General features: G+C 39.9%; 1 protein-coding gene across 1 annotated transcript in view; it reads right to left on the reverse strand.

The window, feature by feature from the left end:
- Window positions 1-9,845, reverse strand: part of LOC126336273 (uncharacterized) — a 737,143-nt gene extending 727,298 nt beyond the window's left edge. Inside the window, exon 1 of the mRNA XM_049999768.1 lies at window positions 9,729-9,845. The gene's annotated coding sequence lies outside the window, so the exon portion shown is untranslated. The remainder of the gene's footprint in view (window positions 1-9,728) is intronic.
- Window positions 9,846-15,517: the final 5,672 nt, after the last annotated feature.

The raw sequence follows: 15,517 nt of genomic DNA on the forward strand, positions 1-15,517 counted from the left end.
ATTTCATGTTCCCGAACAATGACGGGATCTTTATGAATGATAATGTGCCACGTCACCACGCCACAATTGTTCGCGACTGGCTTGGAGAACATTCTGGACAATTCGAGCAATGATTTTGCCACCCAGATTTTCTGGCATGAATCCCACTGAACATAAACGGAACATAATCGAGAGGTCAGTTCGCGACAATCTCCTGCACCGGCAACACATTCGCAATTTTGGCCATGTCGAGACATATCCTCGCTGCCAGAATGAGATTTTCACTCTGCAGCGGAGTGTGCGCTGATATGAAACTTCCTCGGAGATTAAAACTGTGTGCCGGACCGAGACTCGAACTCGGTAACTTTGCCTTTCGCGGCAAGTGCTCTACCAACTGAGCCACCCAAGCACGACTCACGCCCCGTCCTCACAGCTTTACTTCTGCCAGTACCTCGTCTCCTACCTTCCAAACTTTACAGAAGCTCTCCTGCGAACCTTGCACAACTAGCAGTCCTGAAAGAATGGATATTGCGGACACATGGCTTAGCCACAGCCACGGCGTTCGCAGGAGAGCTTCTGAAGTTTGGAAGGTAGGAGACGAGGTACTGGCAGAAGTAAAGCTGTGAGAACGGGGCGTGAGTCGTGCTCGGGTAGCTCAGTTGGTAGAGCACTTGCCCGCGAAAGGCAAAGGTGAGTTCGAGTCTCGGTCCGGCAGACAGTTTTAATCAGCCAGGAAGTTTCATATCCTCGCTGGTCATCGGGACAGAGTTCGGAGTGGGACTGACAATAACGACAATTCTGGTCCAGTCAGTGAGATTCCAGGTCGAAGACGAGTGTAGACACGTCCTGGACAGCGGCGGATATCAACCCGAGTGTCGCCCGCCATATGGCCGGCAACCAAGAATGATCGTCTGGTGTGTCATTTCTTTTCATAACAGGAGCCCTTTGGTTATCACCGGCGGCACCCTTACAGCACAGCGGTACGTCGACGATATTCTACGCCCCCTTTTGTTGCCATTCGTGGCAAGCATTCCTGGACTTTTACATTTCCGCATGATAATGCCCGCTGGCACACGGCGAGAGTTCCTAGTGATTGTCTTCGTGTTTGCCAAACCCTAACTTGGAAAGCAATGCCGCCAGATCTCTAGCCAACTGAGAACATCTGTAGCTTATGGGCAGGGCCCTCAATTCCAGCTCGGGATTTTGACCGTCTAACGACCCACTTAGAATTTGGCACGACATCACTTGGGAACACATCCACCGACTATCACTCAATGCCAAGCTGCATACCTGCTTGCCTAAGGTGCACAGGGGGCCCAACACTTGCTCAATTTGTAAAGTACTTTCTCTTGGAAAAATCATACAGTCTTTCTGAAATTGTAATCGTTTGCTTGTCTGTACACGTACATTACATCTACCAATTTCCGTCCCATTCAGATAATTTGTTCGTGCTACGTCTGTTTTCTCTGAGACTGTATAAAGATGAAACGAATGCAGATGTGTTGTATGTGCTCAGGCGCGGTTTACTCTAAACCAACAATCATTAATTAAGATATATATTGCTATATAAAACAAGACTTTTTTAACGTTGTTACCAAAAATCTCGAAAAAGTTCTTCATCGAATATGGGTTATATATGTTTAATATGTAAATATGTATAATAACAATAAATAACAGGGAAACGCTGTTAGCAAAACCTGCTTTCTCCAAAAGTTTTACACTGGATGCTGATAAACATTCAAACAGAGCTGGTCTTTTTAATATAACAAAAATATGTAGGTTTTTCGGTCAAAACTGACTGCGAGAAAAAATGCTGCTCTGTGCCATGAAAATCTGCGGTTCCATTTTCTTTCTCGCAGTCTGTTTTAAATGCGATAGCAGCGTATTTCAACAATTAGACATTATGAACCAGCAGTACACCCACGTACTGTTTGATTATACAAACTGTTTCTCCCGAATGCAGTGTGGTTATAGTTAAACTTTCTCTACTTGAGCCAGCATACCCGGAAAGCTATTTACCAAGCATACCCGATAACTTCTGAAAAGGGCTTATCAGTAAAACTCACATGCGACAAAAAATCTAACGATTTTCGAAATACCCCGGCTGGACGAAAATAATAATACATTTAGGCTAAAAAAATATAACAACTCATGCCTTAAACATGATACCTCAATGAAATTACATCTACTTAAATCACAGGCGAATTATTTGTAGATGAACATAATAATCAATATGAAATTCATGTTAAACAGAAGCAGGCGTGATGAATGTTGGTTTGGAGCATACATAACATGACTTCCTTGATACATGAAGCGGATATCTGATAATTAAAAGACGCTTTCCACAATAAAACTTATTCAACGTACCTCAGGGAACAAATAATATAACACACACTGCTACTTCGACTTTAAAATCATAGTTATGGCCTTTTTAGCTTCCATAAAAAAAAGTATTGAGATAATAACACAGACCATAACTCCTGGTCTTGAAAATAGATCTAGACGACAGATTCACTGGACATGGTTGATCTGAACTGTGTTTTGCTTCAAAAGGCTGAAAAAACTTTCACATTCCGCATTTCTGGGGGCCGTGGATTCCGTGAGAAGTCCACTGGCTCGACGAATTCTTGATATTTGTGCCCAGCTGGAATCACTTGCACCACATGATTTGCAGCCAAAGTGTCATCCATCTGTCTGAACAGCTGTCAACTGCCTCTGAAGCTCATTTACCATCTCATCCTTGGTTACATTCTCTTCCTTGCATAACTTGATAGGAAACCTTTCCAAGAAACAACGAATGTAAGAACTGTAAATCTTCAATTTTGTCTAACAGGACAACTCGAACATGCTTTAACACATCACCCAAGAATGGAAACTGGTTGATGATGTACTCACTGGCAGTACACACGTAGTTTCTCACTGATGAAAAGAAAAGGGATTTATCTGTATCCTGGAGATCATCCACAATATTCCAAGTCCGAATGCCAATAACTAACTCATCATCACTTCTTTCATTTTGAATCAAGTTGTACTCAACTTCAAGCAATGAGGAACTTTTGACAAATCTGGGTTTAAAAAATCTGGTAAACAACCAATCCACTATAAGTTCTAATAAAAGGTGAACTTGCGGTGACGAAGTCTCAAGGGAAATATTCAGTTTGCCAAATACAGGAATAGTCGCACGAAAGAAAGTGCAGAAGGCCATGTTCATGTTTGAGAACAACAACATATACAATTTTTCTTCACGTGCTGTAGCTGATGTCTTACTTTTTAGGATGAGTTTGTCACATTTGGAGGACCATGGGTAGTAGTAGCAGAATTCTAGAATTCTCCTCTTTGTATCCACTTCTTTCTATTCTCTGTATTCTGAAAGATGTCAGGCTCGTGAAAATGTGTTGCCTTCATAATATTAATTCCTCCTTGAAGAAAGAAAGAGGCGGACCTCCCTGGTTCAGTAGTCTATCCAAACATCTGCCTAAATATAACCATTTAGTACATACATGCTTCAGAATTTTCTTTGCCTCTTTACTGTGCAAGCTCCAAATTTCTGAACGCATTCTTTTCTTTTGATACTCTCCTCTAAGAAATAAAATTTATCAACAATGATCTCATCCACTTCAAGTGGTAATCTTCGAGCACCTCTTTCGTCTGCATGATTAATCTGGTGGCAACACCTGGTAGAGATTTCTCAGAACTGCTGTGTCCTATCATAACAGTATCATTGTCGGGGCAGAAAGCCACGCGGTTTTCAATTGGTATGTTATGAGGATTCGGCTACAATAACTTTGTTTTGCCCTGCTGAATCCGCATCTAACACTGCCACGATCAACATAGTGCTCACTACTTTTTCCTGCGGAGTATTATAGAATGTAACAACAAAAGGATGCAAGTTAGCATTCGAATCATTGCTTCCAAACTTCAAATTATGCATTTTTGCTATTTTCTTTACGATGCATGTCGCCTTCGTGCGACCACAGGTACATTTCTTTGCAACTTCTGACTTGGGAATCATCATCTTAAATAAAGGAAATCAAAAGACAGTCGGCCGTAATTACATCACTGTTAACGTTTCCAAGCTTGGGATAAAAGGTGTTAATCTTCTTATTACCTTCCTTCCACTTAACGTAATGTTCGTGCTTACCGCACTTCATATGATTACTTAAATCGTTTCTTCCACCATGTGGAATATTAATATCACACCCACACACCATGCAAAAGGCCAATTTTTCTGCTTTTCTTGATTTTAGTATGTACGAAAAAACAACTGAATATGGTTCTTTAAATGTCTGGAAGTACCGTTTCTCGTTGGATTTTTTCATGAATCATACAACAGGAATACAGCGTATGAAAGTGTCCCAGAACAAGTATCTGGATATGTACTGAAACATTGAAAGGAACCTGAATCACTGAACGTCACATAAAATTATAACAAACGATCAAGGCAGTCAAAATTTCACTTAAGGCGCGAACAAATTTAATTAGCCCATAGGTGGTTAAATCACAACAAGTGAACGAAGCGGAAGAAACCTCGAATATCCAACTTAACGTCAATCCGAAATTAGACACTTCATACGTAAATGCGTGCAGCTGAAAACATTTATGGGATTATTAAAGAATGCTGGGAGAAAGGAAGACTATCGTACGACTGGAAACAAGCCATAACACAGGTCTACAAAAAAATATTTTTTGGAAGTTGTTTGAAATTTGATAACTGACTTTTATGTACTTTTCAGCGCTAATTTCAAAAATGTAACCCATTTTTTCTATCACGTCAGGTTTTCTCACAAAAAAGAAAGTATTTTGGATACAATAACAAAATTTAAGAAATTTATCGCATTTTTTCCAACGATATAAAATTTTATTTTAATTATAAATCATGTTCTAAACTACATTTCCAGTACACTTCGATTCCTCTTTAAGCTCATAAGTCCTTATAATAACGCTTTCGCTTTCTGTCGAAGCTTCTTTTATTGCTTTTCCAGCTGTGGACTAGTTGAGAATCATCTCTTTTTATCATTCAGCAGTAGTCCGCTATCATGTTGACATTCCATCTTCATTGATATTTTCTTTCCATTTCTTTGATTTCTTGGTAAAACCTTTCGCCCTGCTCTTCACTTACACCACCAAGGTTTGCAGGTAAGAAGTCAAGATGGGAGTGGAGAAAATGAACTTTAATGCTCATGTTACAGCCCAGCTTCTTAAAGTTGTCGAGCATGTCTGCGACGATTCGTTCTCTTGTTTCCTAGGAAACCGGTAACAACTAATTTAAAAGATGTCCATGCTACCTTTTCTTTTGTTTCCATTTTGTCCACAAAATTGGGATATCTCATTCGTTTTCTAATGTCTGGTCCGACAAAGATTCCTTCGTTTAGCTTTGCTTCGGATAAACCAGGAAACTGTCCACAAAGATATCTGAAACACTCCCCATCTTTTGACAATGCCTTAACAAATTGTTTCATTAGCCCCAACTTAATGTGAAGTGGTGAAAGTAACATTTTTGGGATCCACAAGGCTTTTCCTTTCAACATTTTTAACCCTTACCTGTAAGGTTTTTCTCAAGGGCCAAGATTTTTTTATGTATTGTTTCTTTACGTCTATTGTCCCATTCACAGAGAAAGCAAGGGAACTTTGTTCAGCCACTTTGTTCAGCCACTTTGTTGACCAAGCAGCATTAAAGTCACTTTTAAATCACCACATAGTGTCCATTTGTGGTCTGAATAGCATAGTTTGCTTAAAACCAGTTCAAGGTTTTCGTAACATTCTTTTAAGTTAACCGAGTGTCCAACTTGTATAGAAGCATACTTTTTGCCATTGTGCAGAAGTACAGCTTTAAGGCTTCTTTTTGAAGAATCAATAAAGAGTCTCCACTCATCAGGAGGATATTCTATTTTGAAATGTGCCATAAGTCCAGCAACATCACTGCACAACACCAGGGCACCTTCTTGAGAGAAGAAAGATACAAACTCCTTTTCCCTCGACCGAAACCAACATATGTTTGTCTTTCAATCTAGATCCTAAAACCTCAGCCGATTCTTTAGAAACGTCCAGGCCTCTAACTACATCGATCAGTTCAGATTGTTAGAATGGAATGGGATCGGTTGTGCCAGGATCGTAGCAATCTCTGTCTTCTTCACTATCACCTTACTGAGCCAATGGCTCGTGATCATCTATATCATCCAAAGAATCTGGAGGAGAGGGTATTGGTACTTCAGGTCCATGAGGAACAGGGCGAATGGCTGATTGAATGTTAGGGTAAGGAATATCCTTTTTGCTTTTCAAATTGAAACCTCGTACGTTGCAAGAACAAAAATAGCAGTCATCACTACGATTTTTGGGCTGCCTCCACACCATTGGTATTCCAAAACATAAGGACCGCTTTTTACGTTGAAACCATAGCCTCAGTTCTTCAACACACACCAAACAAACTGTGTGGGCCCCAAGGGTTATCTTGATCACATAACTTTACACAAAAACAGGCGAAATAATGTTTCAACAAAATCGGAAATGTTTCTTTGTTGCTTTTTAACGGTATAGTTACCACAAATTTAGAGAAGCAATATGGCGAGTTTATACATCCTATGGTATCCATTGCCCATAAAACAACTTCACAACACAAGGAAACAGTCACTACTTTAAAGCACTAGCAACAACAACACGTGAACAGCACAGAGTCAAGAGTTACTGTGAACTAAAGGACAATAACAGAAGCTCACTGCTTGGTGACTAAGAATACTACTTCAAATGTTAAATTTCCAAAAGTTTTGAACCATTAAGAAGTAACACAGGAGCTGGGGGCAGGGAGGAAGGCTCTCTGCTTCTCTTCATTTTTGTGTTACACAAAGTTATGAGAGAGTGGGATAAACAACTACAAGAGAATCCACCTGGGACATGGAAAAGGTGGCGATATTGCATTTCTAAGACAACGACAGAAACACGTCACAAAATTGCAGCTGAGACCGGATTACATACATCATATGAAAAAACGAAATACATTGAATATATTTTTTTAGTAGGCACAACAAAGAAAACGTATACAAACAAAACACGGAAACATCAAAGCAGTTGATAGTATTGGGGAAAGTGATATAATCAATCGAAATTAGATACAAGCAAAAGTATAGAAAGATTGAAGAAAATGGAATTAGCATCCAAACTAGCACAAGACCAATATAATAAGAGATCAGCATGGTTGCCGGCAAAAATTATACACGACACAATAGTAATTAATTATACGGATCTGAATGCATTGCACGGAAGGAAACAACAGGAAAGGAAAGATACATAAAAAATTTTAGGGCCAAAAGAACAAAGATAACGAAGGAGGAATAGAAATGAAGATTTATACATAAATATAAGACTTACTCAGAAATATAGTCACAATACGGAATACGAGATGAAACTTTTATGGTCATATTCACAGAACGAATGACAACAGGCTAACCAAGAAAATTTTCAATTTCAGTTCCAAAATAATAACAATAATAATAACAAAAAAGTTACACGGGATGCATCAAAAAGGAAAGAAGGAATTGGTGAAAACTTAACATTGCAAGAGACACCATACTGGGCAGAGAAAATTTCAGGTTACTGATCAAAGTTTCCTATCCAACAACAAAGACCACAACCTATGAGAGCGATGTCAAATGGACACAGACAGGCTATCAGCCAACGCATGAACAAGTTATGAGCAGATATGAAGAAGATTGTATCTATAGTTCTAACCGGTCAAATACTGTAATTAAAAAAAGTAGAAAACGATTTATGTTTTATGTAACGATGCGAGTAGAATGTGCATTCCGGTAAGTCAGAAACAGTGAAGATGATAAAATAATGTCAACCAAATCTGTCATCCACCGTGAGTAGCTTAAAAAAAGGCAGAAAATTATTTTAATTGTGGGGTGTCTTGTTTGCTGTCCAGAGGCCTCATCAATTTAAAATGCTAGCAGTAAATGACACATGAGGAGCAACCGATATACATGTAAATTTTAGATGGTCGATTTCTAAATGGTTTGCTTTCGCTCTCGGTATATCACTACACACCGAATATGACGGTACGATGTGTCCTTTCTTCGCAAGTCTTAAGATTCACACAGGGTCTTTTTTCTGTTTGTATTAAATCGGTTCTATTCCAAAAACTATTTCCAGTATCAATATTTCAAATTCCTTGCCGCTTCAATTCGTAGCATGTCCACGACGCTTGCTTGTTACATTCTTCCATTCATCCGGAAAGCAGTCGCGCAGAAATCACTGCAGAATGAGCTTCTGCTGACTGTAGACCGTGGACTGCTTACATCAATTTGAAGATTTCCGTTGTTAATCATTTGTGAGACACACAGTCGGCTGCTGGTCGTAAACTGGGTTACTAATGAACACTCGTTGCCTAAGTACTGTACGTCAAGGAAAAACGAACGGAAAAAGTGTTTGCGAGAACTGGGAATTCTGCATATGTCACCTTTCAATTTTTTATTTAATTTCTTCAGTTTAACACTGTTACTGCACTCACAAGGTAATATTCTCTTAAAGACAGAATTTCACTCACAAAAACGTTTTGCTGCTATTTTTACTGGTATCTGGACTCTTGACTATACACTCATCACGAGTGAACAGATTTGCTTAAAACACACTGAGAATAACAACGCAGATGAAAGTATTGAATACGTTATGTAATACCAATGAGCACTTAAATGTGTAGTAGTATGAGAATCTGGAATTCGATGCTTCCAATTCTTCTTACCCCTCGTCTTCGGTATGAGACAGCTTTAAATACATTTATCCGAATTTCGTAAGAGAATCTGCAATTAGATGCTTCCGAGTCTTCTTACCTCACATCTTAGGGAAGCGTCAACTTTAAAAAACATTTATCCAAATTCCCTAAAGAATAATGTTATTTGACAGAAACAGAAAATGTCTTTGATTTGAATTCGATATTCTTTTCCAAGCATCAAAGAAAAGTCTATTGACCATAAAAATATTCTTCTGCTTACAAGTTTGTAGTTATTAACAGCCCATGTAAAGTAGCATTTTCTGATTGTGAAACGATTATATATATGTCTTCCAGCAGCATCTAGAGATGATAAATTTCAGTTTTCTTCTTCAAACCAGGAAAAAAATTGTAGCATTATAAACGTCTTCAAATAATCTTATTTCAAAGATAATGCTAATTATATGTTAATCATTTCAATTGATTCAACTGTGGGCTCTCAGTGATACAGTACTAACTGAAGTTAGTTACTACTGGTACTAGTTAATCATTAGGAAAAGATTAAAATATAGTATTTGTCACTGAATTCACTTTATTAACATGCAAGCAGCAATAACAATTAATACATTTTGTGTTCTGCCAATTCCTCGATCTAAGAAGGATCAAACAGGCTTATGACCACACCTAACACCTCAGTTCGTTTCTTCACTAGTTTTGTCAGTTTCGGCTTTAACATAATCACCGCTATTAAAGTGTTGTCTCTTATCCTTCGATAGTTTGTAAGATGCTCTTGCAGTTAACTACAGAATCAAAGCTGACAATGAAATGTTAACGCCACAGCCGCGCATTCTTTTATTTAAACTGATTCCACAGTATTGGCTGCCACGGGCAACAACCAAGTCGGCGTGCATGTAAGCTGTGTGCTGTAAACAAATGCGCGAGTCGATGGTATTGACGCAAAGCAGGTCACGCATGTAAGATGCTCACAGTTACTCGCTACGTATGTTTGCAACCAAATGTAAATGCTTATGGAAAAGCAGGAACTTACCTCGGAAACAACAAGGAAATCGGCGAGGAGAAACAACGAAATATCCTTCCCGCACACACACACACACGCACACACACAGCACTAGTTGCAACTGCTCTCACCAAACTCGCTACCCGTCCGAGAATGTACGAGAGGCAAGGGCTTGCAGACGACGGAGCTACCATCTGGCGGCGAAGCGCGTACTATCAACAGTGGCTCATGCCAATCGAGGCCGGGACACGATGTAACAATTACTGTCGCCCACATACGTCTTCGGAAATTTGATCGCAAACATCTCCAAAAATGCAGAATTTTAATATCTGATGGCTGGTAGTGATGCCACATAGATCACTGATAATACCGTAGAACTCCAATACAAAAGATTTTCCTGTTTTTCAAACCTCAATAACACTAAGATATTGCAGCAGTACCGTGAGACGTAACATTACGTGGTGTGTAACGGTAACGTTAGGGAGTTACGTTTCAAACATGTGAATACGAAATAGGTTAGTTCTTGAAATAACTATGACAGCAAAAAATGAAAGTAAATGGGAGACGCTTGAGAGTTTGTCCCGCGTGAGAGATTTTCTTGCGTGTTAGCAACATTGTACACTTAACGTTTTTGTAATACTACAATAGTAAGTTATGATGAACATTTTATAGAAACTTGTAATGCTTGGGTTTTAGTTTTTATACGTTTTTATTCAGCTATAAAACTTTATTTATGTATTTTTGTTTCTCAGACAGTTTTAATTCTGTATCAGAGCTGGTAAGAGCACAGTTGCTGCGACATGAAGATTAGCTAATTTATGTCTAAATAATTATGTGTGACGTTGCCAAGAATGTGGAACAGCTATCTTTATTTATTATGTAACTTTTATTTGTGCAGATCGCGAGTTTACCAAATATTACCGGTTTCGATTGCACTAGTTACCATATTGAGATCTAAAGTAAACCAAAAAATATTCTACATGAAGAGTTCTACCTACTTATAATAAGTAGAACATGAAATGAAAGGGAAGATACAAAGAACATACCGTAAAACGCTGTTACAGAGTGAGTAACACGTCACATTGATGTAATGAGTCATAAAACTGTTGTGCGTTTCGCGATGCTGCTGTTTAAGATACAAAGAGGGAAGCAGTACAATTGGGTAATGAAATTTATCGTGTTAAAACAAGATCAAAAATATACAAAGGAATGTTGGAAGGTTAAATTATGGTAGGACAAATGTTCAGCAACAAAAACTAATAAAATGTGGGGACAGTATACAAGAATATGAAAGGATAATTTGAATGAGTACGCTATTAACCGATAATGGAAGGTGCTCCTTAGTAAGTTACGATTTAAAAAATTAAATGCAAGGTACAAGAATGCAAAGCTGTACCATCAAAGAATTCATTTCACGCCAATAAAGTTACGAAATAATTTAATACATAAAATGCAACATACAGAAGGGCAGAAAGGTTGCATTGTGACACCAGTGGTTGCTTTGTCTTGTGGTCAGTCGCCGATGCACTGTGGAAGAATACATAGTGCATTGTTGTTGTTGTTGTTGTCTTCAGTCCTGAGACTGGTTTGATGCAGCTCTCCATGCTACTCTATCCTGTGCAAGCCGCTTCATCTTCCAGTACCTACTGCAACCTACATCCTTCTGAACCTGCTTAGTGTATTCATCTCTTGGTCGCCCTCTACGATTTTTACCCTCCACGCTGCCCTCCAATGCTAAATTTGTGATCCCTTGATGCCTCAAAACATTTCCTACCAACCGATCTCTTCTTCTAGTCAAGTTGTGCCACAAACTTCTCTTCTCCCCAATCCTATTCAATACCTCCTCATTTGTTACGTGATCTACCCATCTAATCTTCAGCATTCTTCTGTAGCACCACATTTCGAAAGCTTCTATTCTCTTCTTGTCCAAACTAGTTATCGTCCATGTTTCACTTCCATACATGTCTACACTCCATACAAATACTTGAAACGAATACCTGACACTTAAATCAACACTCGATGTTAACAAATTTCTCTTCTTCAGAAATGCTTTCCTTGTCATTGGCAGTCTACATTTTACATCCTCTCTACTTCGACCATCATCAGTTATTTTACTTCCTAAATAGCAAAACTCCTTTACTACTTTAAGTGTCTCATTTCCTAATCTAATTCCCTCAGCATCACCCGATTTAATTTGACTACATTCCATTATCCAGTTTTGCTGTTGTTGATGTTCATCTTATATCCTCTTTTCAAGTCACTGTCAATTCCGTTCAACTGCTCTTCCAAGTCCTTTGCCGTCTCTGACAGAATTACAATGTCATCGGCGAACCTCAAAGTTTTTACTTCTTCTCCATGAATTTTAATACCTACTCCAAATTTTTCTTTTGTTTCCTTTACTGCTTGCTCAATATACAGATTGAATAACATCGGGGAGAGGCTACAACCCTGTCTCACTCCTTTCCTAACCACTGCTTCCCTTTCATGCCCCTCGACTCTTATAACTGCCATCTGGTTTCTGTACAAATTGTAAATAGCCTTTCGCTCCCTGTATTTTACCCCTGCCACCTTCAGAATTTGAAAAAGAGTATTCCAGTCAACATTGTCAGAAGCTTTCTCCGAGTCTACAAATGCTACAAACGTTGGTTTGCCTTTTCTTAATCTTTCTTCTAAGATAAGTCGCAAGGTCAGTATTACCTCACGTGTTCCAACATTTCTACGGAATCCAAACTGATCCTCCCCGAGGTCCGAATCTACCAGTTTTTCCATTCGTCTGTAAAGAATTCGCGTTAGTATTTTGCAGCTGTGACTTATTAAACTGATAGTTCGGTAATTTTCACATCTGTCAGCACCTGCTTTCTTTGGGATTGGAATGATTATATTCTTCTTGAAGTCTGAGAGTATTTCACCTGTCTCATACATCTTGCTCACCAGATGGTAGAGTTTTGTCATGACTGGCTCTCCCAAGGCAGTCAGTAGTTCCAATGGAATGTCGTCTACTCCGGGGGCCTTCTTTCGACTCAGGTCTTTCAGTGCTCTGTCAAACTCTACACGCAGTATCGTATCTCCCATTTCATCTTCATCTACATCCTCTTCCAATTCCATAATACTGTCCTCAAGTACATCGCCCTTGTATAGACCCTCTATATACTCCTTCCACCTTCCTGCTTTCCCTTCTTTGCTTAGAACTGGGTTTCCATCTGAGCTCTTGATATTCATACAAGTGGTTCTCTTTTCTTCAAAGGTCTCTTTAATTTTCCTGCAGGTGGTATCTATCCCACCCATTGTGTGATAAGTTTGTCCTCTAGCCATCCCTGCTTAGCCATTTTGCACTTCCTGTTGATCTCATTTTTGAGACGTTTGTATTCCTTTTTGCCTGCTTCATTTACTGCATTTTTTATTTTCTCCTTTCATCAATTAAATTCAATATTTCATCTGTTACCCAAGGATTTCTAGCAGCCCTCGTCTTTGTACCTACTTTATCCTCTGCTGCCTTCGCTACTTCATCCCTCAGTGCTACCCATTCTCCTTCTACAGAACGTAAACTGCGTCTACCAAAAGCCGAACCAGGTAGGTATGCTAGGCCCTAGGATGAGTACTGCGATAGTAACATGTAAGTGTTACGTACAACTACTGCACAAAGACAGAGGAAATTCAAATCTTTAGTGAGCAGTGAGAGTTTATGGTAATCAGTCCGCCTGTTTAGCTGGGTGGGAATGTGCTTGCCTCCCGCGCAGCGAGTCCGTGTTCGATTTCCGGTCGGTTAGAGATTTTCTCCGCTCGTGGACTGAGGATTCTGTTGTCCTCATTATCATTTCATCCACACCACCGGCGCGCAACTCGCCCAACGTTGCGTCGACTGAAATAAAACTTGCACTTGGTGACCGAACTTCCCAGTTCAAAATGGTTCAAATGGTTCTAAGCACTATGGGACATAACATCTGAGGTCATCAGACCCCTAGACTTAGGACTACTTAAACCTAACTAACCTAAGGACATCACACACACCGTAGGAGCAACGCGGTTCCGGACTGAAGCGCCTAGAACCGCTCGGCCACTAAGGCCGGCGAACTTCCCCGGATGGGGCCTCCCGCTAACGATGCCATACGCTCATTTCATTTCATTTATGGTAATCGGAACAATTTTTTTTTTTTAAACATGTTTGAGTCGCTGCTCTAGTGATATTACCCTTTGAATCATGTGTTAAATGTGATACTATGTGATGCAGAAACAAGTTTCTGATTGTTTAAGATGTATCTGAGTTTTTGTTGGTAGAAGCTTTCATGTTTCTTGATATCACAGGCGACGAGTGTCGAAGTTTTACAGCCTTACAGGAGCGTAAAAATGACAATAACTCTGTACTTCATGAGTATGGTGAGAAGGTTTGGGTCTTTATTCATGAAGACTCTGTGTATTAACCGTTCAAATGCTGCGTGGACAGCCCCAATTCTTTTATTTACATCTTGTTTGCAGATATGGAAAGTGTTCAGCCTGCTCCAGTGCTGTGTCTAGGATAGAGATATTGAACTCAGGGAGGGTTAACCCTGAGGCAGGTTGTGCGAGTACCTCAATTTTTCCGGCGTTAATGTTAAGGCCAAAGTGACCACATGCAGTTTTAAAGCAGTTGATTGTGTAACTCCGCCGGTGTTAGAGTAGGAGATCCAGTGTCATCGCCATATTGTTGTTCTGTCACTCGGATAACCTTGGTACGGCGGCCTCGGTGGCCGTGCGGTTCTAGGCGCTTAAGTCGGGAACCGCGAGACTGCTAGGGTCGCAGGTTCGAATCATGCCTCGGGCATGGATGTGTGTGATGTTCTTAGGTTAGTTAGGTTTAAGTAGTTCTAAGTTCTAGGGCACTGATGACCTCAGATGTTAGGTCCCATAGTTGTCATAGCCATTTGAACCATTTGATAACCTGGGTACGTCTTTGCAAATGAAGTCTTGTTAGACTGAAGAGAATCTTGATTGTTTGTATATGATTCATAGAGCATGATAGCCACGTTTAGTGCAAAGAGGGTTGGAGCATGCACCCAACCTCGTTTCAAACTCTGGGTGACTGGAAACGAACCCGATGCAGAGTCACCGTGAAGAACCTGCCCAGACATGCCACGCTGCAGAGCTTGAGCCAGATCCACATAGTGTTCAAGACATCCAAAATGTCTTAGTACCTTCCACACGGCAGGTACAAACACTGAATCAAAGGCTTTTCCCAGTTCATAGAAAAGTAAATGTAGAGGCTTCTGTTGCTCTTTTTATTTTTCCTGGAGCCGTCTAGCACAAAGTATCATAGCTGTTGTGCCTCTAGAGGTTCAGAAAGCGCACTGAGATCCGAGCAAAAGGTTCTCTGGGGTAATCTGAAGCCGACTTAATAGAATTAAACCTGCAACTGACAGCAGCGATATGCACTACAATCGCCTTTCTTAAAGACGGTGTTGATGGTAACGTTCTCCAAGTCATCAGGTGCTTCTCGAGTTTCCCAAATTAACAGGATCAGTGTAAAAAGTTCTCTCTTGAAGGGCTTACCTCCATTTTGTGACAGTCCCAGAGGAATGTTATCAGAACTGGGAGCCTTTCTTGGTCTTAATTGATTGAGTGCTTTGGTAAAGTCTCTGTATGTGTGTGAGAGACCCATTCATGGTTGTTGGGGTTGCTGAGGGACATAATATAGAAAGTCCCCAGCAACACTGGATGCACGATTTAGAAGCACAGAGAAATGTTCCACCCAACGCTCTAAGATTTTTTCATTCTCAGTTAAAGTGATGTAACTGTCAGCAGTCTTCAGTGTTCCTGGTGAGGATCGCATTGGGCTCTATATCTCC

This window comes from Schistocerca gregaria, chromosome 2 (genome assembly GCF_023897955.1).
Source record: "Schistocerca gregaria isolate iqSchGreg1 chromosome 2, iqSchGreg1.2, whole genome shotgun sequence".
Classification (NCBI taxonomy): domain Eukaryota; kingdom Metazoa; phylum Arthropoda; class Insecta; order Orthoptera; family Acrididae; genus Schistocerca; species Schistocerca gregaria.